Raw genomic sequence first — 20,141 nt, 5'->3', positions numbered from 1 at the left:
TATGACAGGTTTTATAACACAAACGAAAGAATAGATATAGACACATAGAATACATATATATATATATATATATACACATGTCATTGAGACACAAATATATATATATTTATATTTCACAGAGTTCTTCATAGCAGAATAGCCGCTAATTCAATTGCCGGCTTTTGTCAAATCATTCCCCAACCCGACATGAAATGACACATGGTTTACATACGGTAAACCATTTCATTTCATGTTTTTTGTATGTCTTTCATTAGTAATTAGATGCGGGTTGATGTGTAAAATTTGGGAGGTGTAGGTGTTAATTTAAGGGGTTAATTCGTTGAAAAAAAATGTGTGGGCTCCCACGGTAATTTGTCAATGCGAGAGCCCACACATTTTTTAACAAAGAATTAACCCCTTAAATTAACACCTACACCTCCCAAATTTTAAACATCAACCCTCATCTAATTACTAATGAAAGACATACAAAAAAAAAACATGAAATGAAATGGTTTACTGTATGTAAACCATGTGTCATTTCATGTCGGGTTGGGGAATGATTTGACAAAAGCCGGCAATTGAATTAGCGGCTATTCTGCTATGTCAGAACTCTGTGAAATATATATATATATGTGTCTCAATGACATGTGTATATATATATATATATATATGTATTCTATGTGTCTATATCTATTCTTTCGTTTGTGTTATAAAACCTGTCAGTGTGATTTTACTGTATCGCGCACTGAATTGCCGGCTTTTCTAAAGGACACTGGGTGCGTATTTCTCACAAGTCACACATCTGGTCCGTGTGTAATGCGTATTTTTAGCGCACCCATAGACTTGCATTGGCGTACTACGGGCGTAGTACTCTGACAATCGCAGCATACTGCGATTGACACGGACCGTAGAATACGCCCGAGAAATATACGGCTGTTGGGAGCAAACCCATAGAGAATAATTTGTCCGTGTGTAATGCGTGCTTTTAACGCCTCTCACTCGTCCGTATTCCTCGCCAGTGTGACCCCGGCCTAAGAGTTTGCTGTCTCTGAATGCACATGAGAGTTTTCTCAGTCACTAAAACCCATGTAGAAAATTGTGGGAAATGACAACCTAAGGCTATGTGGATCCACAGCGAATTTTCTGCGCGGAATTGCACTAAATCCGCTAATAGATTGCTTAAGCAAGGTTAATCAATGGGAATCCAAATTGTTATGCACATGCTGTGGAAAATTCCGTCCTGATTAGCAGCATTTTATTTTCCGCAGCATGTCAATTCCTTTTGCGGATCTGCAGCGTTTTTCCCCCATTGACTTTCATTGAGGTACTCAAATCCGCAGAAATGTTTGCGGATTTCATGTGGATTTGGTGGAAAAATGCAGAATTTCAGAAAATCAGAAGGAGGAAGAGTGCATGGGCCGAGAATCAAAAATAGAACCAATCTTGATTGAAACACATCAACAATGGAGGGAGGACTTGAAAAAAACAATTTTTTAGTTTTTTTTTCTTTGACAGTAGTACATCTTTATTGAGCCAACAAATCCGCAGACAAAGCCACATCCAAATCCGCATGTAAATTCACATCAAATCTGCATGAAATCCGCACAAAAAAACGTACAGAATTTCCACTGGGTTTTCTGCCAAGAGATGCAGAATCCATGCAGAAAATTCCACTGGCAAATTTGCAACATAGCCTAAGGGTTTGTGCACACCTTGAGTATTTGCAGCACATTTTTTGCTCTAAAAATAGATTTTTGGCAGGAAAAATATGTGCATTTTGACATGTAGTTTTGGTGAATTTTACTTGTTTTTTTCCTCATTCATTTAAATGGGTGAAAAACGCTGCAAAAAGACACTGAAAAAAATTCACATTTCAGAAATCTCATTCACTTTACTTTGCTGATGCTGTAAAGTGCAGCGTTTTTTACCCTTGAAAAATGTACAGAAAAAACGTGGCAAAAAATGCAGCGTCTAAAAAAGTAGATAATAAAGCTTTAGAAGATGCCACTGATTCAGACAACAAGAGTGACATAAAACTGAGAAACCTCTAATAAAGATCAAAATACCTTCAGTAAAAATTAGATTGAAAGTGGATAAAGTGCGCTGACAATTTTACAATTCCTGAGCCGTGTTTTTGTTAAAAAGGAAGCCACTTACACAGCAGATATTTATTTTGCAGATCACATGAGAATTGACAAGTCATACTCTTCCACGTCATGCCCTGTACCACATAGTAGACACTGTGCCAGTTGTAGTGTAACAACTCATACCCATTTGCGAGAAAGAAAACGGTCCGATTTCCGGACCGAAAAAACGGATGAGTGCTATGCGAGTGTAATGTGATTTCTGTGCGAATTTTGTATGGAACATCCGTATGACATGCGTATGCAATCCGTATGCAATGCGATTTAAGTATAAGCTTTTACATACAGAAGTTCTCTCTGTAAAAATTCATGTTAAAATAGCATTGTAAAAAAAACTGTACACATTGTTTAAAAACCAAATAATCCTATATATATATATATCTATATATATACACACACATTATATATACACCGTACATACTCGTGTATAAGCCAACACGAGTATAAGCAGACCCCCTTAATTTTGCCACAAAAAAACTGGGAAAACGTATTGACTCATGTATAAGCCTAGGGTGGAAAATGCAGCAGCTACTGGTAGATTTAAAAAATAAAAATATATACCAATAAAAGTAAAATAAATTGAGATATCAGTAGGTTAAATGTTTTTGAATATCCATATTGAATCAGGAGTCCCATATAATGCTCCATACAGTTCATGACGACCCCATAAGATACTCCATAAAAAATATGCCCCATATAATGCTCCATAAAGGTTATGGCCCCATAAGATGCTCCATAGAATATGCCCCATAAGATGCTCCATAGATTATGCCTCCATAAGATGCTCCATAAAATGCTCCATAGATTATGCCCCCATATGCTTCCCCCATATGCTTCCCCATAGAATATGCCCCATATGCTGCTCCAAAGAATATGCCCCCATATGCTGCTCCATAGAATATGCCCCCATATGCTTCTCCATAGAATATGCCCCATATGCTTCTCCATAGAATATCCCCCCATATGCTGCCCCATAGACTTTGACCCTATATGCTGCCCCCATAAGATGCTCTATATATTATGCACCCATATGCTGCTGCAAAAAAATGCCATACTCACCTCTCCTCGCTGGGGGCCAGGTGCCGGTGTCACCCCTCGCTCAGGACCCGGCAAATGAGATATTCACCTGTCCGGGGTCCATCGCTGCTCACCGCTATCTGCTGAATCCTGTGTCAGTGATTGTTCAGCCAGCAGAGGGCGCAATGCACACTAACGACATCGCTCCCTCTGCTGGCTAAACATCACTGACACAGGATGCAGCAGACAGCGGTGAGCAGCGTGGGAACGGGGACAGGTGAATACTGAATATACTTATCCCCTCCTGGTGTGGTCTCTGCAGCCCGGCTTCTCCTACGGTCTCCCTTCCTTCCTTCAGCGGTCATGTGGTACTGCTCATTAAACTCATAAATATGTGCATATTCATGAGTTTAATGAGCGGTACCAAGTGACTGCTGAAGGAAGGAAGGAAGACCATAGGAGAAGCAGGGGGGCTGTGGAGACATGTCAGGGGGGTCAGTATGATCTCTGACACCACCGCTCCCCTTCCCCCACTGACCCCAGGTATATGACTCATATATAAGCCGAGGGGGGACTTTCAGCCCCAAAAAATGGGCTGAAAATCTCGGCTTATGCACGAGTATATACGGTATATATAAATAGATAGATCGCTAGATAGAAAGATATCCACAAGAAGAAGAAAGTTCGTTCGGCACACCGGCATAAATGAAAAAAAACATTATTAGGCTAGTATGCCATATTGAAATGCAAAAAACACCTGACGCGTTTCTGGTGCACAAAGGCACCCTTAGTCATAGGTACCTATTTACCTTAGGCACCCTTAGTCATAGGTACCTTTGTGCACCAGGTGTTTTTTGCATTTTAATATGGCATATCAGCCTAATAAAGTTTTTTCATTTATGCCGCATGAGTTTGCTTTGCTTGCTTGAAACCCTCTTCGTTGGAAAGGACATTCACAGGAAGGTCGCGAGCATTGGACAATCAGTTGTTCAGGCTGTACGTCCCAGGGCTGAAGTAGCTCCATTGCAGCTTGGGTTAGCAGTCCAGCTCCATCATCATTTCACGTCTCGATTTCTTGTAGACAGTCTCTCAGCCATGGGGTATAGTTCAACATATTCGGAAGTTCAGCGATTCGAGGAAAACGCTGCCGCTTCTATTGGCCAGGATGTACTCGGTGGTACCATAGACAGACTGGATACTGCACCGCTGTTCGCTGCGGACAACGTCGATCATAATATCATCACGTTAGATGGGAAGGGGACTTTCCACGGCATGGGGATGGTAGCTACTGTGACTCCAGGAAGGAAGGTCAGTCGCACTGTTCTCAGACAGAAGACTGTGGACTTGGAGATAGTTGAAAAAAGCAGAGTTGATGTAAGGGAATACCGTTTCGCAAAACACACTCGCCGAAACATAAAATTCAAGCCCTTGCCATTTCTCAACGCCATTGACCATCGTGTTGATCTATTGTGGGAGATGTCTTTACGCTTCAAACAGCCTGCACCGAGCTGGAATGGAATGATGCACATGCTACATAAAGACTGTGATCATCTGGGGTCGTCTTCGGTAATCTTCCTGCCCATCATTGACATGTATTCTGGAGACAAGTCATGCATCTTCTCTACTCTTGAGTATCTGCAACCTTGCTGATAAACACCGATCCGCTGCAGTTGTTACATTCGATCAGCCACTCTACTGGAAAGCGTCAGAAATCAAACACGAGGTGCCTGAAGACAGCTCGGTTCGAGATGTTGTTCTGATGCTCGGGAGCTTCCACACATTGATGAATCTTATGGGTGCCATAGGAACGTTGATGGATGGGAGTGGAATCAAAGAGATCTTGGGAACAATTTACGGTGACAATGCTGTGCAACACATCATGACTGGAAAGGCAGTTCAGCGTGCAGTTAGTGGCCATCTCCTCCTTGATCAGTGTCTTACTCAGCAAGGTGCAGACAAAGTACTTTGCGACCATCCCGGTTTTGCAGACCTGTTGTAAGAACTTGAGCAGTTGTATGCTCGTTCACTGACAGGGGAGAGTGACTTGAATTCGGTCATCACTTCTACCTGCCTTAGTGAAATTGTCCACCTCTTGTCCACCAAAAGAAACGGATTATCCGCTCACTCTCGCAAGAGTAAACTATGGCTGAATTACCAACAAATGGTTGGAATTGCAAGGGAGCTTACCTAGGCCGATCGTACAGGATCCTGGCTGATGCACCTTCATGCTGTAGCCGAATGTTTGCCCATTCTTGCAGCTGCTGGGCACGGGAACTATGTGAAGGCCGCCTACCTTTACCTCCAGTCTATGACCACTCTGGAAGATGATATGCCATCAGTCTTCCATAGATTTATGAATGGCTTGCATGTTGTAAGGCGGACTGATCAGTACTGGGCAGGCCTGGGTTGCGACCTAGTCATCGAGCAAGCTCTGATGCGCTCCCTAAAAACTGCATGAGGACTCACCAGAGGAAGTGGAATGTGCGAACATCAGAGGGCCTTGTGGACTCTGTCTGTACCAGTGTCCTCTTCCTTCCTTCCTTGAAGCTTCAGAGACTGGGAAACTGTTTGGGTAAGAATACAAGGACAGAACAATGGAAAGGACACCATTGTAGGCATTTACTACAGGCCGCCTGTGCAAGCTGAAGATATGGATGAACTCTTTATGCATCAAATGGCCAAGTTCTCCAAAAAATATGACATAGTTGTCATGGGAGATTTCAACTATCCAGACATTTGTTGGGAATCTCTCTCAGGCAAAACTAACAGGTCAAGGAAATTCTTATCCTCTCTTGCTGACAACTTTATCTTCCAAAAGGTAGGGGAGAAAACAAGGGGAACTGCTACCTTGGATCTAATCCTTATAAACAGGGAGGAAATGGGTGAGGAGGTAAAAGTGGCTGGGACCCTAGGAGGTAGCGACCATGCTATTTTAGAATTTTGGATAACTAGAGGAGGAAGACCTGTGAAGACTCAGACGTCAAGGTTAGATTTCAGAAAGGCAGATTTTAAGGGATTCAGAAAGAGAATTGGAGGGATCCAATGGCTGGATATCCTTAAAGACAAAAATGTCCAGGAAGGATGGGTAATCTTGAAAAATTAAATTCTCAAAGCACAATTGTTAACAATTCCGAAAAGAGGGAAGAATAGGAAGCATTTAAGGAAACCAGGATGGATGAACACAGAACTTAAGCACATGCTAAAAAGGAAGAAAAAAATGTTTATAAAATGGAAAGAGGGAGGCATGTCTAAAGAAGAATATAATGCTGTCTGCAGAACCTGCAGGGCACAAATCAGATTATCTATAGCTGACAATGAATTGAGGCTTGCAAGAGATGTCAAAAGCAATAATAAATGATTTTGGGGATATATCAAAAGTAAAAGAAAAGTCAAAGATGCTATAGGATTTTTACAGGATGAAAATGATGAAATGGTAAGACAGGATGTTGAGAAGGCTGAACTTTTAAATTCCTATTTTGCATCTGTTTTCTCTCAGAAAGGAAATGTAACATCAACTGTTCTTCACTGTCCTATTAAGAGAATAGAAGAATCCAGGATATCTATAAACAGAAAGATAGTGAGGAAACACTTAGCTAACCTAAATGAATTCAAGTCTCCAGGTCCAAATGAATTACACCCCAGAGTACTGAAGGAAATAGCAGAAGAAATTTTTGAACCCCTCTCCATAATATTTGAAAATTCTTGGACAACAGGAGAAGTCCAAGAAGACTGGAGAAGAGCAAATGTTGTTCCTATCTTCAAAAAGGGGAAGAAGGTGGACCCAGGCAACTATAGGCTGGTGAATCTGACTTCTATACCAGGAAAGATCTATGTCAGTACCTGGATAAGAATGAAGTGATTAAACAGAGTCAGCATGGGTTTGTAACCAATAAGTCATGTCAGACTAACTTAATTTCCTTGTATGACGGAATCACTGATTGGGTGGATCAAGGAAATGCTGTAGATATAGTATATCTTGACTTCAGCAAAGCATTTGACAAAGTATCTCATACAATCCTTATTGAAAAAATGACTAAGTATGGAATGGACAAGGCAACTGTTAGGTGGATTCATAACTGGCTTAGTGATTGGACCCAAAGAGTGGTTGTAAATGGCTGCACATCCAGTTGGAAGAATGTCTCAAGTGGGGTACAACAGGGCTCTGTCCTGGGCCCTGTATCGTTCAACATCTTTATCAACAATTTAGATGAAGGAATTGAGGGTAAACTGATTAAGTTTGCTGATGACACAAAGCTAGGAGGGATAGCTATTACTAGAGAAGAGAGAGAGAGGATTCAAAAAGATATAAATAAACTGGAGCAGTGGGCAGCAACTAACAGAATGGTTTTTAACAGGGAAAAATGCAAAGTACTACACCTGGGCAATAAAAATGAAAAAAGCATATACAGAATGGGAGGAATAGGGATAAGCAACAGCACAGGTGAAAAAGACTTGGGTATACTAATAGATCACAGACTGAATATGAGTCAACAGTGTGATGCAGCAGCAAAAAAGGCAAATGCAATTCTAGGATGTATTAACAGAAGCATACAGTCTAGATCACGTGAAGTCATTATTTCCCTCTACTCCTCTTTGGTCAGACCTCATCTGGAATATTGTGTCCAGTTTTGGGCACCACATTTTAAAAAAGACATCAACAAACTGGAGCAAGTTCAGAAAAGAGCGACCAGAATGGTGACCGGTCTGAAAACCCTGTCTTATGAGGAAAGGTTGCAGAATTTGGGAATGTTTAGTTTGCAAAAGAGAAGACTGAGAGGAGACTTAATAGCTGTCTACAAATATCTAAAGGGCTGTCACATTGTAGAAGGATCATCTTTATTCTCATTTGCACAAGGAAAGACTAGAAGCAATGGGATGAAACTGAATGGGAGGAGACACAGATTAGATATTAGAAAAAACTTTTTGACAGTTAGAGTGATCAATGAGTGGAACAGGCTGCCACGAGAAAAGGTGAGTTCTCCTTCAATGGAAGGATCAACTTTATTCTCATTTGCACAAGGAAAGACTAGAAGCAATGGGATGAAACTGAATGGGAGGAGACACAGATTAGATATTAGAAAAAACTTTTTGACAGTTAGAGTGATCAATGAGTGGAACAGGCTGCCACGAGAAGTGGTGAGTTCTCCTTCAATGGAAGTCTTCAAACAGAGGCTGGACAGACATCTGACTGGGATGATTTAGCGAATCCTGCTTTGAGCAGGGGGTTGGACCAGATGGCCCAGGAGGTCCCTTCCAACTCTACGATTCTATGATTCTATGATTCTATGATTCTAAGTCTACAAACAGAGGCTGGACAGACATCTGACTGGGATTATTTAGAGAATCCTGCTTTGAGCAGAGGGTTGGACCAGATGGCCCAGGAGGTCTCTTCCAACTCTAAGATTCTATGATTCTATTGTGATGCAATGCAGGGTTTCACTCGCAAGAGCTTTGTCACCAGTGAGCAACACAAGGAGGCAAGAACTTCAAGGACGAGAAGAGATCGTGAAGACCTGGAGAAAATTGCAGATAAACTCGAGACCTTTTCACCTTTCTCTGATGAAGTGTCTCTTTGCAACATTATCACCGGCGTCAATGCAAATAAGGATGTGAATGTCCATAACCTGTTCACCATTGGCAGAGAAATAGTGGCAACAATGGAGGGTCAATCACTGTTTTCAGTTAAGTACAAGCGGTCAATGAAAGCCAAGACCCTGGCATCCAGTGAGGCTATTGACGTTGCTAAGGACAAAACAATAGACCCCGTTCTTTTGTTCCAAAGGTTTCTTGTGGTGTCTCAAACTGCTGATCTTTCCCTTGATGAGGTGATGGCCTATGAACTTTCACCATACCCACCATCCCTCTTTGAGGCAAAACATCTTTTACGCAAACCAAACAAAGCACAACTGATGGCTGCTATAAAAGAACAGAGTTCAGATGATGCAGTACTCAAGGATGTACCAGAAGTGGAACATTATGTTCTTGACGGAGGTTCTCTTCTCCATCGACTGAAGTGGTCAGAAGGAAAGACATATTGTTCAATCGCTGAAGACTATGCATCTTTCACACTAAAGCACTATGGTAAGGCTACGATAGTATTTGATGGTTACATTGGAGGACCAAACACTAAGGACATTACCCATCAGCGACGGCGCAAAAAACGAACAAGTAACAAGGTGAACATTGCTGAAGGAACGAAATTTGTTGGGAAAAAGGAGGACTTCCTTTCGAATGTGGAGAACAAACAGTCTCTTATCAATCTCGTTTCACAGCGCATGAATGACAGAGGTTGCCACGTAATACAATCAGAGAGGGATGCAGATGTGGAGACTGTTAAGGCAGCAGTGTCAATGTCGTCCAACAAAAGTACTAGTCTCATTGGCGAAGATACAGATCTTTTGGTGTTCTTACTTCATCACTCGTCAACCAGCGATGGCAACAAGCTTTATTTCTACTCGGATAAAGGGAGTCCTGCAACAGTATACGACATTAAGGTTATGAAGAAGTTCCTTGGAAACCATGTCTGCAGCAGTCTTCTGTTCCTTCATGCATTCACGGGTTGCGATACCACTTCCGCGGTTTTTGGAATCGGAAAAAAACTCGGTCTACACAAGGTTTTGAAGGGAGACTCGGTCTTATATAGCTGTGCTAAAATCTTTTCCACACCAAACAAAACAGAGCTGAGATTGAAGACGCTGGGTGTAAAGCGATGGTGGCATTGTTCGGGGGCAAACCTGGAGACAATCTGTCTGCAATGAGGTATTCTACTCTCTGCAAAAAAGTTGGTTCAGCCAAAATCTTTGTTACACCTGAACGACTGCCACCGACCTCCTCTGCAACGAAGTATCATGCCCTTCGGAGTTACCTCCAAGTGATGCTTTGGATGGACAATGGTGAGGCCATCGACACTACTGAATGGGGATGGGAATTGCAGAACAACAGTCTAGTTCCAGTGATGATGGAAACTTCAACCGCGCCAGAAACACTTCTGAAAATAATTCACTGCAATTGTTCTCGTGGTTGTAGTACAGTTCAGTGCACTTGCAAAAGACAGGGACTTACCTGTTCATGGGTATGCGGACCATGTCAAGAAGGGCATTGTGACAATATGAGTGAGGAAGCAGTGTCTGATGAAAATAGTGACTATTGACCTGACACGCTTATTCAGTGATGAAGTAGGTCTTAAAATGCACTGTGTATTAATTCTATAATTTCTAGAAATGTACATATATGTCATGACGTCATTGATGATGTCATGACCTCGCCTGTCCATGTAGTTAGTATAAAACTTTGTATAAAAATTGTTATATGAAAATATATAGTATACAAAATGCAAACTCTTCTGTAACCTAAAGCTACAGCTTTGAAATAGGGAAATATTCGTTATTTTTAGTGCGATGGCTGTCATCGTCTTATGACGTCATAGTTAGGACCTTTGTGGTGATCAGTTTTTGGAAAACTTTTAATATGTTGTTCCCCACATATAATAGTAATAAAAAAAATCATAAAACGCTTTCTTGGAATTTGTTCCGGGTCAAACCATATTTTGACTGGACTAACACACATTTTATCCATCTTTATTTCATTCCCAATCCAATCGAAGCCATCATGCTCCTGTAAAAAATCCAAAATAAAAAAGCAACAATATCCCATACCTGTCAGCCGTACAGTCATGTCCCACGCTGCAATCCATCTGAAGGGGTTAAATAGTTTACAACCAGGAGCGGTGCTAATGTGACTGGCCCAGCTGTAAACCACGGAGGAATGAAGGAAAAGCTGCCTGCGCAGCCTCCCCGCCTGACCAGAGATGAACTGATTAGCGTGGGAAAGTTTCTGAACATTTTTCCAAGCTGTCAGTTCACTGCGGGTCAGGCGGGGAGTCTGCGCAGCCTCAGTGACTGGAGTGACAGGAAAATTTTTTTATTTCATTAAAAGTCTTTATTCTTAATGTCTGTGTGTTTTTTTAACCCTTTCAGACTAGTGGATTAATAATGTATAGGTGTCTTATTGACACCTCTCCATTATTAACCAGGCTTAATGTCACCTTTCAATAGCAAGGTGACATTAACCCCTTATTACCCCACATGCCACCCACTACATGGCAATGGGAAGAGAGAGGGTAAGTGCCAGAATTGGCGCATCTTACAGATGCGCCTTTTCTGGGGGGGCTGGGAGCAGATTTTTTTAGCCAGGTAGCCAGGGGGGACCAATAGCCATGGTCCCTCTCTAGGCTATTAATATCTGCCCTCAGTTACTGACTTGCCCTCTATGGTGGAGAAAATTGCGCGTGAGCCCACACAAGTTTTTTCCATTAATTAATCCTGTAATTTAACACCTACAGCTCCAAAATTTTACACACACGCTACTAACATTATTAGTGAGGAACATATATAAATCTAATGGATATGCAATGGTTTACTGTATGTAAACCATGTCTTATATCTTGTCGGGTTCTGTAATGATTTTACAAAAGCCGACAAATGAATTATCACCTATTCTACTATGTATCTCTCTATGAAATATAAAGATATATATGTGTGTCACTGATATATATATATATATATATATATATATATATACTGCTCAAAAAATAAAGGGAACGCTTAAACAACAAAATATAACTCCAAGTAAATCAAACTTTTGTGAAATCAAACTGTCCACTTAGGAAGCAACACTGATTGACAATCAATTTTACATGCTGTTGTGCAAATGGAATAGACAACAGATGGAAATTATTGGCAATTATCAAGACACACTCAATAAAGGAGTGGTTCTGCAGGTGGGGACCACAGACCACATCTCAGTACCAATGGTTTCTGGCTGATGTTTTGGTCACTTTTGAAAGTTGGCTGTGCTTTCACACTCGTGGTAGCATGAGATGGACTCTACAACCCACACAAGTGGCTCAAGTAGTGCAGCTCATCCAGGATGACACATCAATGCGAGCTGTGGCAAGAAGGTTTGCTGTGTCTGTCAGCGTAGGGTCCAGAGGCTGGAGGCACTAACAGGAGACAGGCCAGTACACAAGGAGATGTGGAGGGGGCCGTAGGAGGGCAACAACCCAGCAGCAGGACCGCTACCTCAGCCTTTGTGCAAGGAGGAGCGCTGCCAGAGCCCTGCAAAATGACCTCCAGCAGGCCACAAATGTGCATGTGTCTGCACAAATGGTTAGAAACCGAATCCATGAGGATGATCTGAGTGCCCGATGTCCACAGATGGGGGTTGTGCTCACAGCCCAACACCGTGCAGGACACTTGGCATTTGCCACAGAACACCAGGCAAATTCGCCACTTGCACCTTGTGCTCTTCACAGATGAAAGCAGGTTCACACTGAGCACATGTGACAGATGTGACAGAGTCAGGAGATGCCGTGGAGAGTGATCTGCTGCCTGCAACATCCTTCAGCATGACCGGTTTGGCAGTGGGTCAGAAATGGTGTGGGGTGGCATTTCTTTGGAGGGCCACACAGCCCACCATGTGCTTGGCAGTGCTAGCCTGACTGCCATTAGGTACCAAGATGAGATCCTCAAACCCCTTGTGAGACCATATGCTGGTGCGGAGTCAGGAACACTGCACTGCACTTGCTCACTGAGCCAGTGCACGTGTCCTGAGTAAGACAAACTCTGCCCTAAGATACCTGTGGAGCGGGGCAGCAGCAGTGAAGATGCGTGCTAGACCAACAGGACCTGAAGCATGTGACTGCTGGGGGGCGTGGCCTAAACTCCAGAGAGCTAGGAGCTGCAGGAAAACTCCTAGAAGGGTAACTACGGGACACAGTTACCAAGGGGCATAGACAGAGATGTAAACAGATTAGGTCGGGGTCAAAGCACGAGATAACATGACAGTACCAAAGGATTAGATAGAAGGGATAGCCAGGATGTAGCAGCAGTCAGAAACCAGAGAAGTAGATACACAGAACAGAATCAAAAGACAAACTCACAACGGAGGACAGAACCGAGTCAGGATCATAGAAGCAAGCTAGAAGACAGGCAAGAGGCACAGGCACACAGGGGTCACCACACTCGGCCAAAGGCAAAAGTATAGCTGACGGGGATAGGAGCTTCCCAGGGCTATAAGAAGCTCTCCCTGAACCAAAGAGAGGCCACAATAATTAACCCCAGGCGTGCAGGTCAAAGCCTGCACTGGGCTCAAGACATTAACCCATGACGTGCAGGTCAAAACCTGCACTGGGATCATGACAGTATCCCCCTCTCAACGGGGGGGCCTCTGGACCCCCAGGCTTCCCTGGGTATTTGGCATAGAAAGCCCGAACCAGGCGATCTGCATGTACAGAGTGATCCTCCGGTCCATATCCCTTCCAGTGGACCAGGTACTGCAAGGAGCGGCTCACCCGCCGAGAGTCCACAATATGTCTGACCTCATACTCCAAGTGACCCTCCACCAACACAGGAGGAACAACAGGCTCGGAGTCCTCCTTGACAGACCCCACAGGTTTCAACAGAAATTTATGGAACACATTGGATATTTTTAAGGAGGCAGGGAGACGCAGCATATATGCCACTGGGTTGACTATCTCCACAATCTCATACGGACCAATGAACTTTGGTTCCAATTTAGCTGATGGTACCTTCAAGTTGATGTTACATGTGGAAAGCCAAACCTTCTCTCCCACCGGAAACATGTGTCTCGGGGCTCTCTATTTGTCAGCAAAATATTTTATACCTCCCCTGGGCCCAAGAGATATTATGCTGGACTTTGGTTTTTTAAACGTTGAACAGATCCCTCCGCCCCTGGACAACCGGACTCCAACAGTGAAAACTCCCCAAAATGAGGATTAAACTCATAATTGATCAGGAATGGGGACATGATGGTGGATTGACTCACTCGGTTGTTAAAAGTGAATTCCGCCAACGGTAACGCATCACACCCATCCTGTCTGGCGGAGGTCAGACACCTGAGAATCTGTTCCAGGGATTGATTGGTGCATTCTGTCTGACCATTAAGCCCCCTTCACACATAGCGAGATCGCTAGCGATATCGCTAAAGCGTCACCGATTTTGTGACGCAACAGTGATATCGCTAGCGATCTCGCTACATATGACACTTACATCCAACCCGGCTCCCCGCTGGATATCGATGATCGCACAAGAATGTGATGGTCCATTTCTGGTCGTCGGATTCCTGCTGGCGCCGATGAGCGACTCCATGTCGCTGCGTGTGACAGGTAAGTGACGACCACTGACCGCTGCTGCATCGCTGGTGAGATCTGCCTGTTTGGCAGCTCACTAGCGACCATTTAGCGATGCACCAGTGATCCTGACCGGGTCGTATCGTTGTCGAGATCGCTGGTGCATCGCTAAATGTAACGGGACCTTTACTCTCCGGGTGATATGCCGACAAGAAGGAGAGTGAGATGCCCAATTTCTTACAGAATGCCCTCCAAAATTTGGCTACAAACTGCACACCTCTGTCAGACACAACATTCAGGGGTACCGTATGCAATCGGATCACATGCAGCACAAACAACCTTGACAATGTTTCTGCTGAGGGTTACGCTGCCAAGGGAAGGAAATTGGCCTGTTTCGAAAACATGTCCGCCACCACTCAGATCACGGTATTGCCCCTGGAAGGTGGAAGACCGGTAATAAAGTCCATGGAGAGATGAGTCCCTGGCGTATCAGGAACCGGTAAAGGTATGAGTTCCCCAGCAGGTTGATTATGTGAGCTTTTGGAACGGGCACAAACTCCACAAGCAGAAATGAATTTCTTGACATCGGACCCAAGTGAAGGCCACCAAAAAACCCTGGCTACTGCCTCTCTAGTGGCCATGATACCGGGATGAGCACTCAGCCTAGACTCATGAATCTCCTGCAGAAGTCTAGGCCGCAATAAATCTGGAACAAACAATTTATTCCCTGGCCTGACTGCCGGAGCTAAGAACTGGACCCTCAAAATTTATTGTTCCAACTGTGACGAGACCCCTGCCACTAACACCTCCAGGTGAAGAATGGCAGACGGCGGCACGGGGGGAGACACCGGGTCAAAACTTCTAGACAGGGCATCCGCTTTAACATTTTTGGACCCCGGTCGAAAAGTAATAGAGAATTGAATTAGTGAAAAAAAGTGACGAACGGGCTTGTCTAGGATTAAGCTTCTTCGCAGATTCAAGGTAAGCCAAATTTTTGTGATCAGTGATAACAGTGATAGGGTGAGCCGCCCCTTCCAAAAAGTGCCTCCATTCTTCAAATGCCAGCTTGACCACAAGAAGTTCTCTATTGCCTACATCATAGTTTCTCTCGGCAGAAGAGAACTTCTTGGAGAAGAAGGCACAGGGTTTGAGATTAGTAAGGGTGGTCGAACCCTGGGACAACACTGCCCCCACCCCCACTTCAGAAGCATCCACCTCCACAATAAATGGTTTGGACGGGTCTGGCTGAACCAACACCGGGGCGGACATGAAACATTTCTTAAGAGCTGAGAAGGACTCCTTAGCACGTTCTGAACAATTTTTTTTACATCAGCCCTCTTCCGGGTAAGATCCATGAGTGGTTTAACCACTTGTGAGAAACCTTTAATGAATCTCCGTTAACAGTTCGCAAATCCCAAGAAGCGCTGGAGCCCCTTGAGATCACGAGGCTGAACCCAGTCTGCGATTGCCAGCACCTTCTTAGGATCCATGCAAAACCACTCACAGGACACAATCAGCCCCAAAAAAGACAGTTCCTGTAAGAAAAATGAACATTTTTCCAATTTAGCAAACAAGTGGTTCTCCCTGAGTCTCTGGAGAACTGTCCGTAGATGTTGCAATTGAGACTGTCTGTCCGGGGAGTACATCAAAATGTCATCTAAATAAATGACAACAAAATGGCCTATCAGGTTAGAGAACACCACATTTATAAGGTTCTGGAAAATAGCGGGGGCATTAGTTAACCCAAACGGCATAACCAAGTTTTCAAAGAGTCCCTCTGATGTGAGGAACGCCGTTTTCCACTCGTCCCCTTCCTGAACCCTTATCAGGTTGTAGGACCCCCGGAGATCTAATTTGGAGAACCATTGGGCCCCAGATAACTGGTTACATAAGTCTGGGATGAGGGGAAGCGGGTAAGTGTTCCTAACCGTTATCTTGTTAAGTTCCCGAAAGTCGGGCACGGCCGCAAACCACCATCTTTATTCTTCACAAAGAAGAATCCTGCTGCCACGGGTGACACAGAAGGCCTGATACGCCCTTTGAGGTGACTCTCAGCTATGTACTCCTTCATGGCTTGGCGCTCTGGCCCGGACAAATTGAACAACCAAGCCTTAGGTAACTTGGCTCCAGGCACTAAATCAATGGCACAATCATAGGGTCTATGTGGTAGTAGCGCCTCAGCCTCGCTTTTGGAAAATACGTCTTCGAAATCCTTCAGGTACTCTGGAATATCTTCCAGACCGACAGACGACACAGATACGGATTGAACAGAGTTAACAAGAGGTCCCAGGTTACAACATTTATCTTTGCATCCCCATTCAGTGATCACCCCAGTTACCCAATCAATGGTAGGATTATGGCGTTGAAGCCAAGGCATCCCCAGTACCAGTCCTGCAGGCAAGTTATCTAACACAAGACAAGTTAATTTTTCCACATGAGTGGGACCCGCTTTCAGAGACAAAGGTTCAGACCTGAAACAGATACCGTCCCGGGTAAGAGGGGACGAGTCAATTGCGACAAGTTTAACAGGATCCTGCAGCCTAACTGTTCCTATCTTATTAAGAGTCATAATTCAGGTATCAATTAGGTTAACAGCAGAGCCACAGTCATAAAAGGCGGTAGTCTGAACAGGATCATCACCAAGTTCCAGTTCCACCTGAAGCACAATTTTTGCAAGTGAGGAAAAATGTACCTGAAGGTCTGGGCAGCCTCTTCAACTACTACCCAGACCTAGTCGTTTCCCACCACCTTAGAGGATGACGGACAGGAGGGGCAGTCCTTCCAATGTCCAGATTCCCCACAATGCTTCTCCCGGCGGCGTCTTCTTTCCTTCTCCTTACAGGTGACCGTGCTCACCTCCATAGCCACAGGAGGAGTTTGGGTTTCACCTCCACTGGAGAATAATGATGTTTCTAGTTGCATAACACCTCTTGCCCGCAGTCTGCGATCCATGCGAACCGCTTGGGTCATGGCATCCTCCAGGGAGTCAGGTGGAGGATGAAGTACCAGGGCATACTTCAGACGTTCACACAGGCCTCTACGGAACAACACCTGAAGGACAGCATCACAACATAAAGAAGGATTTTTCCAGCGTCTCCAGGAGATAAAATAATAATTGCTTTATTGAGAATATAAAATCTTCATACCATCAGGTAAAAACGACATAAAGAGGCGTATGGAGGGGAGCAATTTCCTACGCGTTTCACCCTAAAAGGGCTTAAACGCATAGGAAATTGCTCCCCTCCATACGCCTCTTTATGTCGTTTTTACCTGATGTTATGAAGATTTTATATTCTCAATAAAGCAATTATTATTTTATCTCCTGGAGACGCTGGAAAAATCCTTCTTTATGTTGTGCATGCACTATACACCTGGGTCAGGGTGTTTCCGTGCGTCGGAGGTGTGATCAGGAGTGAAGAGGGGTGAGCTGAATACTTCTTGTTTGTGAAGGACAGCATCACTCTAAGAAATCTCAGCTGCCCAACGTCTAAATTCAGAACAGAACCACTTGGTTGAATGCTTCCCCTGACAGACACTCATCACCTTGTCCTCAGACAAACGCACTCTATCCGGCTCATCGTAAATATGCCTTAAGGCCTCAAAAAACGTATTCACAGTCATTCTCTCCGGGGCAGAAGAGGAAAGAGAAAATGCCCAGGCTTGTGGGGACCCCCTAAGCAGGGACATGACCACCACCACCCTCTGTTTCTCATCCCCAGAGGAATGGGGTCTCAAGGAGTAAAAGCTTACAGCCCTCCTTAAACGCTCTATATTAATTTTTGTTACCAGCAAACGTATCTGGTAACTTAACCGGGAATTCGGGTGGGACTAAAATTACATCTCTAGCCCCCACCTGCTGAAACCCTGCGGAAAGCACATCCTGAACCGAGTCCGCAACCTGTCTTTGGGACTGGGCCAGAGTTTGGTGCTCCAAATATAGCTGCTGCAGCGACTGAGTCAAGCATTTCACCTGCTCAGATAAAGCATGCATTAGGTCCATGCTGCAGAAGGGGAAAAAAAAAAAGTTCACGGTCAGTTATAACGTCAGGAACACCGCACTGCACTTGCTCACTGAGCCAGTGCACGTGTCCTGAGTAAGACAAACTGTGCCCTAAGATACCTATGGAGCGGGGCAGCAGCAGTGAAGATGTGTGCTAGACCAACAGGACCTGAAGCACGTGACTGCTGGGGGCATGGCAAAGGCACACAGGGGTCACCGCACTCGGCCAAAGGCAAAAGTATAACTGATGGGGATAGGAGCTTCCCAGGGCTATAAGAAGCTCTCCCCGAACCAAAGAGAGGCCACAATAATTAACACCAAGCGTGCAGTTCAAAGCCTGCACTGGGCTCAAGACATTAACCCCTGACGTGCAGGTCAAAACCTGCACTGGGATCATGACATGCGGTTGGCCCTGGGTTCCTCCTTACGCAGGTGTTCTGCCTTCATACATGTTGACATGGTGTGCACTCTAGCATACAGCATAAACCACGGCTCTGTCGTCCAAAATAAGCAGACTGTTCTCTGTAGTATAACTTGTTTATTTGTGAAGAGTATAGAACATGCGAGCGAGTGAGCGGTAAAACTATAAAGAATACAAATGACAAGTAAGTATTGGGCAGATGATCACACAGCTAACACAAGTACAGAAAGTATTCAGTGTGATGCAACTTACATAGAAAAAACACAGGTGTCTAATTACATCTACTGAGCACTGACTGCTATACAGCTAATAACATCTGTAAACACACTGCATTGTAAGAAAGATATTAAGCTTACCAGATATGCTTTTCCTGGATAACGAAATCAAGTTGGAGAGTTAACAGGAGGACAGATAAACACGTGTGTCCTTATGAAATACAAGAAGAAAATGGCACATTCTTTGTCCCAGAATACATTGCTTCCTTCCCACAAGCATTGCTTCAATCCCATAGTGCATTGCTTCTGTTAAAGTCACAGACTGTAAATGCTATTGCAGACACAGCTATAAATTCAACCACCACTAGATGGTGCTATAACTGACCCAGCACATAATACAAAACACATTGCCCTATTCAGAGGGCAGAACAGCAGGGCAATGCCAGACTTCATGTGGCTGGAGTGTGTCCGCAGTTCCTGCAAGATGAAGGCATTGAAGCTATGGACTGGACCGCCCATTCCCCAGACCTGAATCTGGGACATCATGTCTCACTCCATCCACCAACGTCACATTGCACCACAGACTGTCCAGGAGTTGGCGGATGCTTTAGTCCAGGTCTGGGAGGAAATCCCTCAGGAGACCATCCCCCGCTGTTATGAATGAGTCACCATAGGAGGCAAAAGCAGAAATACAAGCTAAGTCCAGAAAACCAGAGAAGTTGGCAACTATCAGATTGCAGACCCCTGAACCTATCAACACAACTAGCAGTAGCCGTGGGAGGTTCCTACGAAGCCCTAGACCCCTCGATCACAGCCGGAGAATTACATAGGCCTAAAGAAAGAAAGGGGAAATCTAAACTGCCCCAGAGCAGACCCAAAGCAATAGGCAGCCCCCAACATATAATGACGGTGAAGCAAGATGAAAATACTAACACAGACAGAAAGATAGACTGAGCAAAGACGGGGCCCGCAACTATCTAGATAGGAAAGGACAGGAAGGCTGCTGTCTGCAATCTGCCAAAACCCTATCAAAGACATAAGCCAACAAGCTGATATGAAAAAGGCCCTGAAGCAGCTAGGCTTCAAAAACTAAATCAGCACTCAGGTATTTTCAGAAGACAGAGCTAAATGAATTCCGCACACCCCAGCAGGGAATGGCAGAAATCCAGAAAAACAAAGCAAAACAAAGTCAAAGCACAAAAGCAAAAGGCCGAGC

This window comes from Dendrobates tinctorius, unplaced genomic scaffold (assembly GCF_039654945.1).
Source record: "Dendrobates tinctorius isolate UK_male_01 unplaced genomic scaffold, ASM3965494v1 ptg000003l, whole genome shotgun sequence".
Taxonomy (NCBI): domain Eukaryota; kingdom Metazoa; phylum Chordata; class Amphibia; order Anura; family Dendrobatidae; genus Dendrobates; species Dendrobates tinctorius.
Note: the sequence above shows the minus strand (reverse complement) of the source record.